A 16373-nucleotide genomic window follows, 5' to 3' on the forward strand; every position below is an offset into this window, starting at 1 on the left:
CGGGTGGGCCCGGGGCGGGCGGCCCGGCCTGGTCCCGCGGCGAGCGGGCGGTGACCGCCGTCCCTGTAATTCCCCCCCCGCCTCCGCCATCCCCTCAGAACCCTGCCCCGGGAGAAGGCGCCGGGCCTACGGGCCGCCTCAGGCCTGCAGCCGGGCGGCGGCGGCTGCCGGCGTCTCCGCGCGGCGGGAGAGGGTTTAAAAGTGGATAAAACCCGTGTAAATCGCTGTGTCGGGGCGGGGGGGGAGGACGGGGGAGGCGGCCCGAGTGTCACCCTCGCCCCGCTCCACGTGTCTGAGCTGCCCTCCGCACGGAAACGGGCCGGAGATGGGGGGTAGCGGCAATAATTTCTAGTTTTTTGAATAATTTGAAAGCTGTCTTGTATTTTTCTCCCTTCAACGTGCGCTGGCGGCGGCTGCCGCGGCTCCGTGGTGCTGTCACACCACCAGGCGTGTGGGTTTCTCCCTCTTACCTGGGCTCTCCCTGCAGCCCTGCCTGACAAAAAGTCACTACCTGAGTGTAATTATCCTGACTTATTAACACAGCCCGGCCCCGGTGGTAATTTTCCTCCTGAGTTTTGCTCTCCTGCCTGTACGTGGCCGAAAACTTCTTTGGGGAGTGAAGTTTGTCACGGCTGGTCTGGCAGCTTAGAGAGCTGCACGAAATACTTTTTCGTTGCCGAATTTGCCCAGACGTAAATGTAGTGAGATAATTGTTTAGTTTAAATTGTTACGGCTGGTTTGTTTTGGTTTGGCAATGCGATAACTCAGAACGTGTTGCTGTAAAACACCAGATGTTGCGCCTCTGTACTTCCTTTCAAAAAGCCTCCTGCTTTGCTTTGCTTCTTAACCAAATGTTGGCTGCTTTTTTTCTTCCTGAGCTCAATACTGAAGCTTTTGACAGAGAATGTACTGCTTTCCTTCCAGGTAGTTGTCTTTTAGCTGCGGTGTTACATGAGCCAAGCTGCTCAGCCTCATGTGGGCCAGCTAAAGAAGTCTTCACGATCTGCAGCATCCCCTTTACACTAATTTCTGCATGAAGTTTTGGCTGAGGTAGTAACTTTGAATAAGCAGGTACCAGACCTTGGTCAGGACACACCATCATTGGCAAAAGAGGTATTATAGAGTCGACAGCTGTCCTGTTTTGAGGTAAAACACAACGGATTTTCTGTTCAGTAATTCTACTTTTTAGCTAGGCCTCTTCTAACTCTCTGAAATTAATGGCATATTGTGCAGAAAACTGTTTGCCCTGGGGGTGATAAGACCCGTGTTCATGGTCAATGCCAAGGAATGGTTTGGAGAGAGGCTCTTCCTTACACTTATTACAATAATGACCAAGGTCAGCCAACTTTGTTATGCACCAACTTGAGGGTGGGAAGCAGAAAAGCATAGAGGGGGTCACACCTGCGAGGAGGAGCAGACAGTTCAGGGTACCCAAAACTGACCAAAAGGGTATTCCATCCCATCTACATCATGCCTAATATTCTTCACTGTCTGAGGAGGACTCTGTCCATCGTTCTGCCTTTGATCCCAATCCGTGTGTTCCTGAATCCAGTTCCCATCCATCACCAAGTCCAGTCTAGGATTTTCCCAATGTCTGCTGGTAACGTGGGAGCTCAATACTAGTTTTGTTTATATTGTATATATTCCATTATTTTCTTACTGATACTATTCTCTTTCTCTTATTTTATTATTGAAATTTCATTAAAGTAGTTTAGTTTCTTTTCAACTCATAAGTCTCTCTTTCATTCTGTCTGCTCTGAAGCAAGATGCTCTCCCTTTTTCTGAGGAGGAGAGAGGTAAAAGAGAGCATCTGTCATTCATTTTAGTGGCCAGGCCAGGCCAAACCATGACAACAGCAATTACAATGCTAACTGGGTATCTTTGGTTTTAACTGCACAGTGGTTTGGTGGCACAGTAAAGAGTAGGGTCATGATGATATTTGCCCATAAGGAAGCATAAATACCCCTAGTACAGCAAAAAAGGTGGGGAACTTTTAGTAATCACTCATACTTTATTGGAATGGTTAATGAGGCTGTGGGTGAAGGAGGGTGGCAACGCGCTGTGCTACCCATGGTAAAGCTGCCTGATGATAGCATGTTGGTTAGAGAACGCCCGCGGGGTGTTAAAATTAGGTATTTTGTAATTATGTAGGAAAAGGTAAAAATGCTCTTGTGTAGGGAAAACTGAAATCTTAGCAACAGAAGATACTTAACGGCTTAGAGGGTGTCACAGAATGACTCCATTGTAAAATACAGGAAGCATGTCTTTCTGTGCTTCTCTGGGTTTGGAATTGAATGGATCTGGTGTTCGGAATGTTTCGTGTTATTTCACTTTCAAAAAAAAAATAAAAAATCATTCTTTGCTCACGAGGGCACTGGTGTTCACAGGTAGCTCTAGAGAGAAGCCCCGGGTGATGGCTGTGTCCCTTGCTGAGGTCTCTGCTGGTAACTTGTTGCCCGTGTCTCCTGGAGGTCCCATGTGCCACCCTCGGTGTCAGTCTGGGCACTGCCCAGCCCGCCTCGGTCAAAACAGGGTGGGTTAAGACACGTGTAACATTTATAGCATTTGAGCTGACCTGACTCTTTTTGTCTGAAATAGGTTAGCAGATGCTGGTAGGCGTTAGGAATGAGATGAAAACTTCCAGCAGGCCAACAGTACCGAGCAGCTGGAGGTGGACAAGGGCATCATCATTTCAGAAGCATAGTGCACGCTCAGAGTGCTGTCTGCTTTTCTGAAATACCTTTAATTATTGGAGTTTTCTCACCGGTGCCTGCATTTTGCCTGTTTTCTTCAGATTGCTTTTTCAGTGATTGTAGCCAATTATGACTATATGTTAATCTGCTACTTGACTCAACCATGGTTTTTACTGAATTGCCTTTTATGTACTAGTTAGCTAATGTTTGGGAGAGCTTCTCCTTATAATTACTCAGTGGGGATTTATCTGTTGGTCTCTTTTCTTTTAAGTTCACAACCTTATTTTTTTTTTCCCCTGAAGACTCAGCGCTGACTTTGGAGGTTTTGTCCATTCCAGGCTCTATAGAAAAAGTTCTGAATGCAACTCTATTGCTGGTACTTTGAATTTGACCCACTGTTCCTTTGGGGAACAATGTGCTGTGGTGTCTGAGGAGATTTTTAGATTTACAATAGATTCCTGGAATTCTTTGAAGTAAAGCATACATACAAAGAATGAATGAATATCTTTTTTTTTATTTTTTTCCACTCGCTTACTGAAACAAATTGGTTAACAGTGGGCATGAAAACATCTGCTTATGAAATTTAATACCGCCGTATGAATTTTTTTTGTGCCTGACAAGAGACTTTTTTTTTTTTTCTGTTCTCTAAGTGTGGTCGTACGTATATGTGCATAGCCTGTAGGTCAGTTTCACAGGTTTGCACTGGGTAGAATTCCTGAAGCACAATTTAATGGGTGTACAATGGTTATTTTTCATGCATGTTGGTCAGTATTTTAAGTGCTTTTGTTAGAATGTGGGTATATATATATACACACACACTTTTTTATTTTTGAGAGGAAGACTCTGGAGTGAGGACTCTGAGAACTTAATGTTCAACTATTCCTGGTATTCCTTACACTGTTCTTTCTCATTCCTTACCCAAGTGAGAGATCAGCCAGGCAAGGAAGCTGATCCAGCTGAGTCAGAACGAGAGATGTGAAATGCTCCTTTCTCGTTGTGTCATGAAAAAGGATGTAGAGATGCTGGAAGAAGGAGAAGGACTGAAAGTGTTGTATTTTATGGACTTCAGCAGATTGTGGATCCACAGCTTGAGTCACCTTGTGCTTGAACTGACCAATTTCCTGGGCAGTCTGCTCCTGTGAGTTAAATATTGGTGATACTGCTGGTGAGGAGGGTGCTAGTGCAGTCCATGGGCTAGTGCAGTATCCATGTAACTGCTTTAATTCCTCTTACACTCTCCTGGAGAATATCAACTTCCAGCTTGATGGAACCCCTCTGGTACTGCAGTTTATATTCTGCTGAGCAGGGATCCATAGAGGAAAGATGAACCCTGTGGAGTCCGTGAGGCTAATTTTAGGTGCTTCCGTTTTACAGTTACTGAAGTTTCTGTATTCTTCCAGCTTCCTGTTGCCCAGCAGAAATTGTAGAGGACCTAGCCTGCGCCATAGACGTTTGAGTCTTGGAAGTATTGATTTTTAATACTTACCTGAAATAAGGATTGTCTTAGCAACTGTAGTGTGAGCTGAATCACTATATTTAGTATGGTGGTAAAGTTAGGAAACTCTTCTGTCAGCAAATACATTTTTTTCTCAGGCGGGCAAATGAAAGAATATGTTCCTTATAGTACATCCAGAAAGAGAGATGATGGTTAAAGTAAGAGTTAGCTGTACATGCTGTTAGTTGGACTGCAAATTCAGCCAGTCCTGGTGTTGATTGGAAGCAGGCCCATACCTGAAGCCCCAGTGACAGTGAATGTAAGTGTTTATGTTTCTTGATGCTTATGCATTTGAAGTTAGGTCCATCATATTACATTGTTCAAATTTCTGCATATTTTTATAATTTATTATCATAGAATCATAGAATCACATGGGGTTGGAAGGGACCTCTAGAGATCATCTAGTCCAACCCCTGTGCCAGAGCAGGGCCACCCAGAGCAGGTCCCACAGGAACGTGTCCAGGTGGGTTTTGAATGTTTCCAAAGAAGGAGACTCCACCACCTCCCTGGGCAGCCTCTTCCTGGGCTCTACCACTCTCACAGTAAAGAAGTTCCTTCTCATGTTTAGGTGGAACTTCTTATACTCAAGTTTGTGCCCATTTCCTCTTGTCCTGTCACTGGGCACCACTGAAAAAAGACCAGCCCCGTCCTCCTGGTACCCTCCCTTTAAGTATTTGTAAGCATCAATTAGATCCCCCCTAAGTCTTCTCTTTTCAAGACTAAAAAGACACGAGTCCCTCAGCCTCTCCTTGTAGGAGAGATGCTCCAGGCCCTTCATCATATTTGTGGCTCTTTTCTGTACCCTCTCCAGCAGTTCCCTGTCAGTTGTTAATAATGGAAGTTTTCCTGTTTACTGCCAATTTCAAGTCAAAGTTTAAGCTAAATATTTATTTTTTTGAGAAGGACTTACTGAAAAATGTTTTTGACTGTATTGAAAATATTCCTGATTACTCTTAAGTACCCCCAGGCATCTCCAAGATGTAGATAAGAAATATGAAATTTAATAGGAAGATAGCTTTGGAAATTGTGAACTGTCTCCCAAGACAGCTAGTCTGGATTTGTCTGAATTACAAGCTTCATAAAGTTGCCATTTTCCATTTGCAATTAAATCATCTTTTAAGGTATTTGTTTTGAATTCTCTGGATACTTCAGCTGCGATATACGTTCTCCGCTGGCCTAGTGAGCGTTCCTCACCCTGTCAGCTTTACGCAGCATGTGTGCCCAAAGTGCCTGGTGGGACACAGCAAAAACGGGTCCTCTTCGTTCTCCTTATCCCTTAACTGAAGTATGTTTTGGCTTAGGACCAGGCATAGTGGACCTAATTCTTGCAAGGGGGGCAGGTTCTGCAACATGCTAGGAATTAGTAGCTGAGTGTTTCTTTGCAGCTATTTCACTGAATTTCACTGAAAGTGTATTGTATACCTCTGTGCTGAAAGGAAAACTCTCTTGGTTTTTAGACCAATAACGGCTTGTCTAAAAAGATGGACAAGGTGATTCAGATTGATCATGTTTTCAGTGTACCAGGTACAGTCCAGCTTGTCTTGAAAGCTGCATCGAAGACCAAGCCCAGCAGATAACGTAGTAGTTACTGTTTCTTTTAAAGTTCTGCAAAGCCAGGCTTCACAGAGCCTGGGAAAGGCACGTCTCAGTGAATGTCGTATTTATGCAGAGCACCATTAGTATATAATACATGCAAATCTCAGTCTCTTTGTTTACCTAAAGAAGATGCTAAACCATATTCTGTCTTTGCTTTCTTCCTTCCTGTCCTAAGCACTGGAGTATAACCAAGCAACCTTGAAAACATCTAGCTTTTTTTCCAACAAATGAGCACGTTATTCCTCTTGTGGAACATGTGTGTTACAAACCCATCTCAAGAAATAGAGATGCTGTGTAAGTGGACTAGATTTAAATAAAAATAGGAACCGCAGTCAAAAAACAAAACTGGAAGTATTTCCAAAGGAGAATATGTTAACAGGAAGACTTGGTAGTGAAAGAGCCATTATAGAGAGGCATTATGGAAATATGGTGAAATGAGGGATAAGTAGGTGTGCTCATGCACACAATCTGTATCTCTCTTGAAGAATAATAGTCCGTGTACTGTAAGAATATCTCCCCACTGAAGCATACGATTAAATCTTGTGAAATAAAATCTGAACGCCTGAGAATTGTGTATCTGTACACTGATAACTCCCAAGCTAAAAGACTGTGTTAATGTAGCTGCCCACCTCCAAGCCAAAGAGAAATATTTCACAGCAAGCAGAGCTGTCAAAATCAACAAAGCAATTACAAATGCAGACTCACATTTGATACGTGCTAGTCAACAAGTCAAAAATTGGTGGAGGTTTCTTGATACTTTTATTTTAAATGTTTGTGTTTTGGAATGCCGGAGTTTGAGATTTGGAAGAATAAACTGTTGCGTATCGGAGTGATCACTTACTGAGTCCTTCTTTTGCTGTGTCTGTATTTCTGTCTTGCCCATGTTGGCAAATCAGGCTGAAAAAGTTTTCAGTATGTGTGTTCCTGCCTCATTCTGTCACCTCAGTTGTACCAGGTAATGAACCAAATCTGAGAATCGATAAGTTAAAAGTATACTCTTAAAAAAAAAAAAAATGGATGGGGGGAGGAGGAGGAAGAAAGGTAGTTTTAACTCAGATCAGGTCCCCATTCTAGTTTTACTCAGATGTGATCCCCTGAACCGTTTTGCTGTGGATTGGTACAATCGTTTCTGTCAGCACAGCTGAGGGGTACGTGGGCAGGGGGTGGGACCGCTGAAGTCGTGTTGCAAAGATGCATTTGGGAATATGTCCTTTGATTCCAGGACCTGGGGGCAGGAACGGTCTTTGTTCCGTATTTGTTCTCTGTGACACAGTGGGGTACTTGTTATCTGTCCAGATGAAGTCGAACACAGCTTTCCCTTGGGTTGGATTTAACATTTCTCAGCATAAGAAATTGTCCTCAATTTTTAGAAATTTCAAGCATGTTCTGATAATGGCAGCATGAAAGCTCCAGGTTATCTCGCTTGGTGTTATGTCCGCTGTGATAATGAAACTTTTATTTCCAACAAGATGCAATAGATGCTTAACCACCATGCTATGTGAGATTTCCTATCTGCAGCAAACCCCAGCTAGCATCCTGACTTGTACTTTATTTCTTAAGACATGATTTTCTGTTGTCAGTGACTCAGAAACAGACAATGACATTTTTGGCACACAGTGCCATTTGTTCTCTGTTGTTGTTCTTTCTAAATAGGTTATATCTCTTGATTTCTAGCATTACATTCATGTGAATCATCCCACCAACTTCACTAATATCAGATAGGTTGAATGTATGTTCCTGCAGGAGTGCTTTAAGTTCTTGTTCATTGTCTTCCCAACATCATTCTGAGGGCAATTAAAGATTATTTTTTTAAAAAAAAAATTGTCTTTTCATTCTTTGTTCTGTAAATTCTATTCTCCTTGTCTTTCTGGTGAATATTTAAGTAGTCATAAAAAAAAAAGGATAAATCCCTAAGGAGCAATTGTGAGACGACCACACCAAAATAACCAGAAGTTTGAATTCTTGCCTCTGTGAGGTAGTTGCTTGAGGGAGGATGGGAAGAATGGAAATATGCTGAGATGGGAAATCCAGTTCCTTAATAACACTGACCCATACCTGCATTTTCTTTGGATGTGAGAGAAAACTAATACCTGGTTTGTATAAGCCAAAGCTAGTAGCGCATTCCTTTGAGAAGCTCAGATTTTGCCTACCCAGTGATGTCCAGAGGAAACATTTAAAAGAACATTATTCAGAAAATTCCCGAGAATTGCGATCTTTAGAGAAGTACTACTAAGAGGAATAGAAGAAAGCTTTATACGTGTGGTAGTATTGAACTAGCTAGCTTTCCGGAAAAAGAGCATGGTGTAAATAGCATAGTATTTTTAATTCGTTTACTTGTTCTAAATTGCATTTACCTGCTGTCCTACAGCAGTATAGCATAGCAGATAAATAAATGTTAATGTTTTATTTTATGGGAAAGGCTGGTAGATAGACCCCAAATAAATTTAGCGTGAGGGCGGTCAAACATGGGAAGGCGCCTCAGAGAAGGTGTGGTATCACCATTGTTGAGCATATTCAGAACTTGACTGGACAAGTGGCCAAGCAGCCTGTTCTGTTGAGACCTGCTATTTCAGGAGGATGGAGGAGTTGACCTCCCAAGGTCCCTTCCAGTATACATGGTGCTGTGGTGAGGTGGCTCTGTGTTGTGGACAAGAACAATACTTGGCAAGGTCTTCTTTTGTGTCAGAAATCAACTTCAGTCTTAGTATGTAAAACTCTCCAGTGATTGTTCCTGGACAAGATGTTCTGTGTCCCTTTTGTTGTTTGGACACATGCACCAGCACCAAAGAACAACAAGCCTGCTTCTTCCACTGCTGGTCTGTGGTGAGGGTGACCAGTGGAAGTGGGCAATGAGGACTTTGATCTGAGGAGAACACTCAATGGTTTTGTTATTACCATACTCGTTCTGCAGTGACAGGATGAATGAAAGCAGGGGACTGGAGTAGAGTGGACGAGGGGAAGGTTGGAAAGAGCTGTTGAGTTGGCAGTATCTCTGTGAAAGCACTTGAGAAGACAAGTGAGGACAGCTTGGGGATGGAGTGGAATGGCACTAGAAGCTCTTGGGGTGGAATGAGGCCAAGTGGGACTGGGAGCTTGTAGGAGAAATAGGAGAGGACGATGGAGAGGCACTTAAATATGGGGGAGGAGGAACTGAGGATGGGAGAAACGTTAGGGTCATACTGAAAAGCTCAAGAGAGGAGCGTCAGACAAATAACTGAGTAGCTCCTTATAAAGTGAGCACCTTCGTTCTGCGTTGACACAGGCAGAAGTGCCTTCGTTTAGTTAATGACTTGGATGATGATGGCATAGAGAGTACATCTATTAATTTTGCAGAGAGTACCAGGCTGTGAGAGGATTCAAGTTCTGCGAAGAATAAATTTAGACTTTCAAATGGCTTAGAAAAATTAGAGAAACAACGTAAAAGAAATAATGCTGTTTAAAAGGGCAAATGCAAAGTACTCTGCTTAGATTAGATAGTTCCCTACATAAATACAAAAAAGCAATAATTCTAGAAAAGGGAGTTCCAGATTTTTAGGTGAATCATAGTCTGAACATGCGTCAATAGCACTGTGCTGTTGCAATAAGGGTAATCATTCTTCTGGGATGTATAGTTAGAAGGGACGTATTTAAACACATCACATGATAATTTCGCTCTGCTCCACATTGCTTGGGTTTCATCAGTTCTGGGCATCACATTTGGGTTTGAGCCCATGGGAGGGTCTTCAAGGGAAAAGCACTGAGTATCTTTCTGAGTCTAGGTAAAAAAAAAGCAGAGTGTGGAAAGGTGGAAGGAGTAGTTTGCTTAGTCTAGAGGAGACTAAGAAAAACAGTGAAACTGTGAAAACTATGGAAGTAGTCTCTAGGTATGGGAAGGGATGCTACAATGAGAAAGGGCATAAACTTCCTAAGTGCCAGGAAGTAAAGGCCAGTAGCAAAAGTTAGGAAAAATATTCTCCTGAAAATGTTAGTTTGACACTGGAACTGGTTTCTCTTTAAAGCCAAAATACTCATTCTATGTCAAATGGGGTAGTTGAGTTCTTAGTAGAACTGGGGGATGTGGTTTCTCTGTGGTAGCTGGAGAGTGTGCACCACCACCCACCTTGCATGGAGAGGAGAACGTCAGCTTTGACTTTCTGTTCCTCAGGTCCATCAGCCACAGCTGGGGGATGCAGAGCAAAAGGCAGGAGGTCTGACTGTTTGGATGCACAAGATGAGGTCCAAGTGTGAACTCAGCTAACAGCATGGACTTATCTTTAAGGAGGTTGTGGAGTGTTCATCATAAGTTTTTGAAAAGAATTTAGCGAGATCACACTGGACAGAAACTTAGATATAGATGACACTAATTTGGAGATATAGGAGAGGATAAGGTGACTTCCTTCCTCTTTATTTTCTCCATGTTTTATTTTGTATAAGACTGTATTTCATGCATGGGTACTGAACTAAGTTTGTGCAGGTGACCTTGATTTTGATATCTACTGATACCTGTAGACTTGACAATGTTTTACTAGTGTCTTTGGGTGAGGAAGGCACACATATTAAGCGTATGCTATCATCTATGGAAACAGAATATAGGCACTTCTTAAGGATTTATTCATCTCCGGGATGATTTTCACCAGCTTGAAGGTGTTTTAATGCATTTAAAAGAATGGTTGCCAATAGAATGAGTAATATCCAGTGTTGTCAGCTTTCACAAATTTGTCATGGCTGTGGCCCTGATGGTTTTGACAGTTTCATGATGATAAATTTTGGCTGTTTCACACAAATTGAAGAATCAGAATCAGAAAGAAATTCCTCAGAACACAAAACTGAAACCCCTGAGACCATGAGCAGCCACATGCTGCTCGTAATGATTCTCACATCCCTTGTTAGAAGCTGTTCGTTGCTATTGTGGGAGGTAACTAACATATGTATAAATATACATACACATACATACACACACTTTTTGCATATTCGTTTGTTGTGCACTCTTAATTTTTCTTTTCTTCACAGAATGAAAGAGTGGTTGAGATTGGCAGGGACCGCTGGAGATGGTCTAGTCCAACCCCAGTGCCCAGAGCAGGGTCACCTACAGCAGATTACTCATATTCAGTAAATTTTGAGTATCAGCACAGGCAGAGACTCCATAACCTCTCTGGGTGCCTGTTACAGTCTTTGACTACCCTTACAGTAAGGACAATTTTCCTTACGCTCAAACGTCCAATTTGTGCCCATTGCCTGTTGCCTTTTAAACTTTTAAGCAGCATTAGATATATAGCCTAGAAAATATTTTGTACTTTTTTCTGCATTTTGAATTTTTCCCTTTCCAAACTGTAGTAGCTTGAATTAGGGGAAAATGGACTAGATGACCTTTAAAGGTCCCTTGCAACCCAAACGATTCCATGATTCTATGAAATAATGTTATGTTTTGTGAAGTTTCAGAGACAGTAACACAAAATGTGTATCCATTGGAATGGAGAAATTTGCTTCAGCTTGATTCTTGCAAGATTGAGAAATATTTTGAAGTTTCAAGTAATTTTTAGGAATACACTTACTTTGGCAATTGCTTTCCACTCAGTTCAAAGCCTATACCTAATTGTCATGGTAGTGAATCACCTGGGTAGTTTAAACATATTTTACTGGGTATATAAAAATATTTCTCTGCTGTACTGGGCTTGGTTTTGAAGCATTAAGAGTCCTAATTTCAAACAATTTTCAATGTGTAGTTCATGCTGCTTAAGTTTCTGGTGCTTTTAGTTTTGAATGTCTCTTAAGGACAACGCTCTGTCCCTTGTCCATCTCCCCATATTATTTTTTGGGGGTCTTTATCAGATTTTTTGTGTAATCTTCTAGATTTTTACTAAGTCTACTAAACCTCATTTAAGTCAGGAAAGCTGAAATTTTTTCTAGCATTGCTGATCTTTTATTAACAAGGTTTGAGATTTTTTTGTAAAATTACTTTCTGTCTGCTTTTCCCCCTCATTTTCTAGGTTTTATTTTTCTGTGTTATTTTTCATGGTTTACAGTAGAACTTAGTAACAAAGCATGGAGAGTCTGAAAATTTTGGCTTCTCTAAGATTTTCTTTCTCTTCCTTTTTGCTCCTTCTCCAGACAAGGAATTAGATTTTTGCTTCTTTGGACTATCTTTAAGGTGTTTTAACTGAAATGTTTCTGCTTGCATTTGGGAGTAGGTTAAAAACATAAAGGATTGGAGGGCTGGCTGCGTTATCGTGGATTCTTGCAACATTTCTTTCTGTGCTGTAATTGTTCTTGGTAGTTGATGTGATATTTTTCTTTGCAGCTTCATATTGTCCTGTGTTTATACTGCTATGTTACCTTATAATGCTCAGTACAGCTTTCATTTAATTAAAAAAAAATAGAATGGTTGTTTATATAAGGATACTTTAAAGGTGGTGCTATTTCACGGCAGGTTTTATTGAAAATTGCTGGTTATGTGGGAAAATGTTCGTATTGCTTATAATGTGATTTTTGGGGGTCTCCTGTTACACTCAACGAGGGTGATACTGATTCATATTTTCTCCACTGTATAATGTATCTCTGCTTTTCTTGTGTTAATTTTCATGTAGTCCTGGGAAGCAGTGTGATCAGCTGTTGTAGAGGTTGAAATAAAAAGAAGAACTTTAACAGAGACAGACCTTAGTACACATGTATTTTATTTACATGACTTTTTAGGGTTAGGCATTGTCCATCAGATCGTAAAGTGACACAAAGGTAGAATAACACAAGGCATTGTTTACCCTTGTCCTGTAATTACTGTTCTTTTATGGATAAACTTTGTTGTAGCTGTTACATTTTTCAACAATAAGTTGTGTTTAACAGCAGCTTTCCTTCTAAAAGGCATCTGATCACAGTCCGAAAGTGTTATGTAGAGTCCGCTCCTTCCTCTGATTTAATGATTAATCATTGTCTTTTCTGAGAGTGATTCTTTATTAAAGCTGACCCAAAGAATGATAAAAGAAGTTTTAAGGGAAGTCCTTGGTTACGTGTTTGAAATAATACTTGGGATGATAAGGAAGTCCTAGAAGATAAGAGTGCTGACGGTGTGTCAGCGCTTGGTAGAAGAGCTGCTCAATCCAGACAATAATAGATTGTTTAGCTGACTGTCACTATGTGGGTAAAATAAGGGGATCCTAATCGAAAATTCTATTAATAAATAATTAAATGACAACAAACTTGTGCATATAGTGGGTTTTCTTGATTAGTTACTGCTTCAGTATAATAGAGTTAAGATTTTGTAAAGGTAGTACTTTAAGATAAATCTCATTCAAGCTTCGAGACTGTTTAGTATCAGCAAAATACCTATGTCATGAGGCACTTACTGTTTTTCTGAAAAAGTTGTAAGTAATGGTTTTTAGGAATGGTAGTCTTCCATAAATACTGTTTAGAAGGGATAACAAAGTGAAATAGTTACTAGTAACATTTCTTTTAAACCTGAGGTCCGTAGAATGATAGTAAAGAATTTATTTGGCATTACTGAATTATTTGGCAAGCTAGGTCTACAGCCTGAAAAACTGAATTTAAAAAGCAGGTCAGGTTTTCAGAACTGAAGCAAGGAAATCAGAAAGAATGTGGGACTTTGTGAGAAGCTGCTGTGTTTGTCCTATGGAGTTCGGCCTGCATAATGCTGTCAATTGGGGTTTAAAAAATAGAAGGGGACAGAGAAGACGGAGAAAATTACTTTGTGTTAGTATCAAAATTTCATAGAAAGAGTCTCTGCTAAGCTTGTTTAGTTTACCAGAAGAAAGAGATAGGACTTGACTGTAGCATCTAATCAAGTAAGGGAAAAATAGAGAGACAAAAGTTAACCTACAAAGGCATAGTAATAACTAGCGACTGAAGCCTGAAGCCAGAGTAATTCAAGCTGGAAATAGAGTATGAAAGACAGTGACTTCCCTTCCAGACTATCACAGCAAGTGATGGACTCTTTAGCTCTTAATAACTTGAATATGGGAGTAGATGCCTCTCTGGAAGAACTGCTGTGGTTAAGCACAAGTTACTGATCTCAGAGTTTGGTAGCTGAAGGAAATAAAAGGCCTCTGTTGATCAGGAGGTAATTCTGATTGATTTTGTGGGCCCCTCTGGCCTGAAACTGTGAACCTTCCAAGCAAAATTAATTAACTTATGGTGATGCTTTTTTGTCAAACTAATTTGCATCTCCGGTCTCTTTCTTCCTACTCATCTGCTGCTTTTATCCAGATCTTTGAGTTTGGCAGTACTTGGCTGAACTCTGCTCTGTCACACATTCTGCACCTATAATACTTAAGACAGTTCTCCTCCTTAGTAGGGATTCATTGAAACTGATAGGAAATGCAATGCTTTTTCCGCAAAAAAACACCTGTTACCAAGTTTGCTGGTTACACAAAGCTGGAAGGGGTGGCTGGCACACCAGAAGGCTGTGCCACCACGCAGCGAGACCTGGACAGGCTGGAGGGTTGGGCAGAGAGGAACCTCATGAAGATCTACAAGGGCAAATATAGAGTGCTGTACCTGGTGAGGAATAACCCCCTGCACAAGGACAGGTTGGAGGTGACCTGCTGGAGAGCAGCTCTGAGGAGAAGGACCCAGGAGTTCTAGTGGACAAGAAGTTGTCCATGATTGGGCAACGATGTGCCCTTGTGGCCAAGAAGCCCAATAGTCTCCTGGGGTGCACTGAGAAGAGTGTGGCCAGCAGGTGGAGGGAGGTCATCCTGCCCCTCTGCTCTGCCCTGGTGGGGCCATGTCTGGAGGAGAGGGTCCAGTTCTGGGCTCCCCAGTTCCAGGAGAGCAGGGAACTGCTGGAGACAGTCCAGCAGAGTCTATGAGGATGATGAGGGACTGGAGCATCTCTCTGCTGAGGAAAGGCTGAGGGAACTGTGGCTGTTCAGCTGGAGAAGAGCAGACTGAGAGGGGATCTCATCAATGCTTATTGATATCTAAAGGGCAGGTGTCAAGAGGATGGGGCCAGACTCTTTTCAGTGGTGCCCAGGGACAGGATAAGGGGCAATGGGCACAAACTGGAACACTGTAAGTTCCCTCTGAATATGAGGAAAAACTTCTTTCCTATGAGGGTGGCAGAGCCCTGGGAGAGGCTGCCCAGAGAGGTGGTGGAGTCTCCTCTGGAGATATTAAAAACCCACCTGGACATGTTTCTGTCCAGCTTGCTCTGGGTGACCTTGCTTTGGCCGGGGGTTGGACTGGATGATCTCCAGAGGTCCCTTCCAATCCCTACAGGTCTGTGAAAACAGACAAATAACTTGGCAAGTTTGGTTTATATAGAGATTGGTGGAGTTTCTTCAGCCCTTGTGTTGGAGTGTCTACTGCTAGGGAAGAGTACTTAGACTTAAGGCTAAACCAAACCATGTGGTACCTCTGCTCAACCTCACTGAAGATGTCTGGAGGAGAGGGTCCAGTTCTGGGCTCCCCAGTTCCAGGAGAGCAGGGAACTGCTGGAGACAGTCCAGCAGAGGCTATGAGGATGATGAGGGACTGGAGCATCTCTCTGCTGAGGAAAGGCTGAGGGAACTGTGGCTGTTCAGCTGGAGAAGAGCAGACTGAGAGGGGATCTCATCAATGCTTATTGATATCTAAAGGGCAGGTGTCAAGAGGATGGGGCCAGACTCTTTTCAGTGGTGCCCAGGGACAGGATAAGGGGCAATGGGCACAAACTGGAACACTGTAAGTTCCCTCTGAATATGAGGAAAAACTTCTTTCCTATGAGGGTGGCAGAGCCCTGGGAGAGGCTGCCCAGAGAGGTGGTGGAGTCTCCTCTGGAGATATTAAAAACCCACCTGGACATGTTTCTGTCCAGCTTGCTCTGGGTGACCTTGCTTTGGCCGGGGGTTGGACTGGATGATCTCCAGAGGTCCCTTCCAATCCCTACAGGTCTGTGAAAACAGACAAATAACTTGGCAAGTTTGGTTTATATAGAGATTGGTGGAGTTTCTTCAGCCCTTGTGTTGGAGTGTCTACTGCTAGGGAAGAGTACTTAGACTTAAGGCTAAACCAAACCATGTGGTACCTCTGCTCAACCTCACTGAAGTGGTTCATGTGACAGGTAGAATTTAATTTTTCCAAGGGCTGTGTTTAATAGTATAAACTTTGCTTAACAGTATGGCAAATAAAATCTATCAACGTACATGGCAAAGGCTGGAGTAGAATTAGAAATGCTTCGCTGTGTATGAGGGTCTGGGCTGCAGACCTGGATTCACTGCGTTTCCAGCTGCTTTGTCTTCTTTTCAGGGGTCTTCAGTTAACGGCAGACAGCCCTTCTGAACATCTCACTATTACTTAGGAGCAAAGGGGAGAGGAAAAAGGAGATTTTAAAGTACTAGGCACATATGCATATGTCTAGGGTTTTTTAGCAGCTTTTGATGGTAGCCTAAGCAGAAATCATTTCCCTAGAGTCTTCCAGTCTCTCTCTTTCTCTCTTCTTCTCTGGCTGTCCTGCAAATTACTTTGGTGTCTCTCCTAAGAGAAGGCTCTTTTAATAGTCTTCGAGTTTTCCTGTGTTCAGAGGCCTTTTTCTCTCCCAGCTGACCCATGGGATTGCTTGAGAGAAGATGGCATTAAAAAAAGATTAAAAATTCTGGCTTTGTCCTGTAACTGCTTAGTAT

At 42.2% G+C, this 16373-nt stretch overlaps 1 protein-coding gene across 1 annotated transcript in view; it reads left to right on the forward strand.

Moving 5' to 3' along the window:
- Window positions 1-980: 980 nt before the first annotated feature.
- FAM172A (family with sequence similarity 172 member A) overlaps window positions 981-16373 on the forward strand; it is a 366710-nt gene continuing 351317 nt past the window's right edge. Inside the window, exon 1 of the mRNA XM_014936846.1 lies at window positions 981-1146. The gene's annotated coding sequence lies outside the window, so the exon portion shown is untranslated. The remainder of the gene's footprint in view (window positions 1147-16373) is intronic.

The sequence above is a fragment of the Calidris pugnax genome, unplaced genomic scaffold (genome assembly GCF_001431845.1).
Source record: "Calidris pugnax isolate Ruff unplaced genomic scaffold, ASM143184v1 scaffold40, whole genome shotgun sequence".
Taxonomy (NCBI): domain Eukaryota; kingdom Metazoa; phylum Chordata; class Aves; order Charadriiformes; family Scolopacidae; genus Calidris; species Calidris pugnax.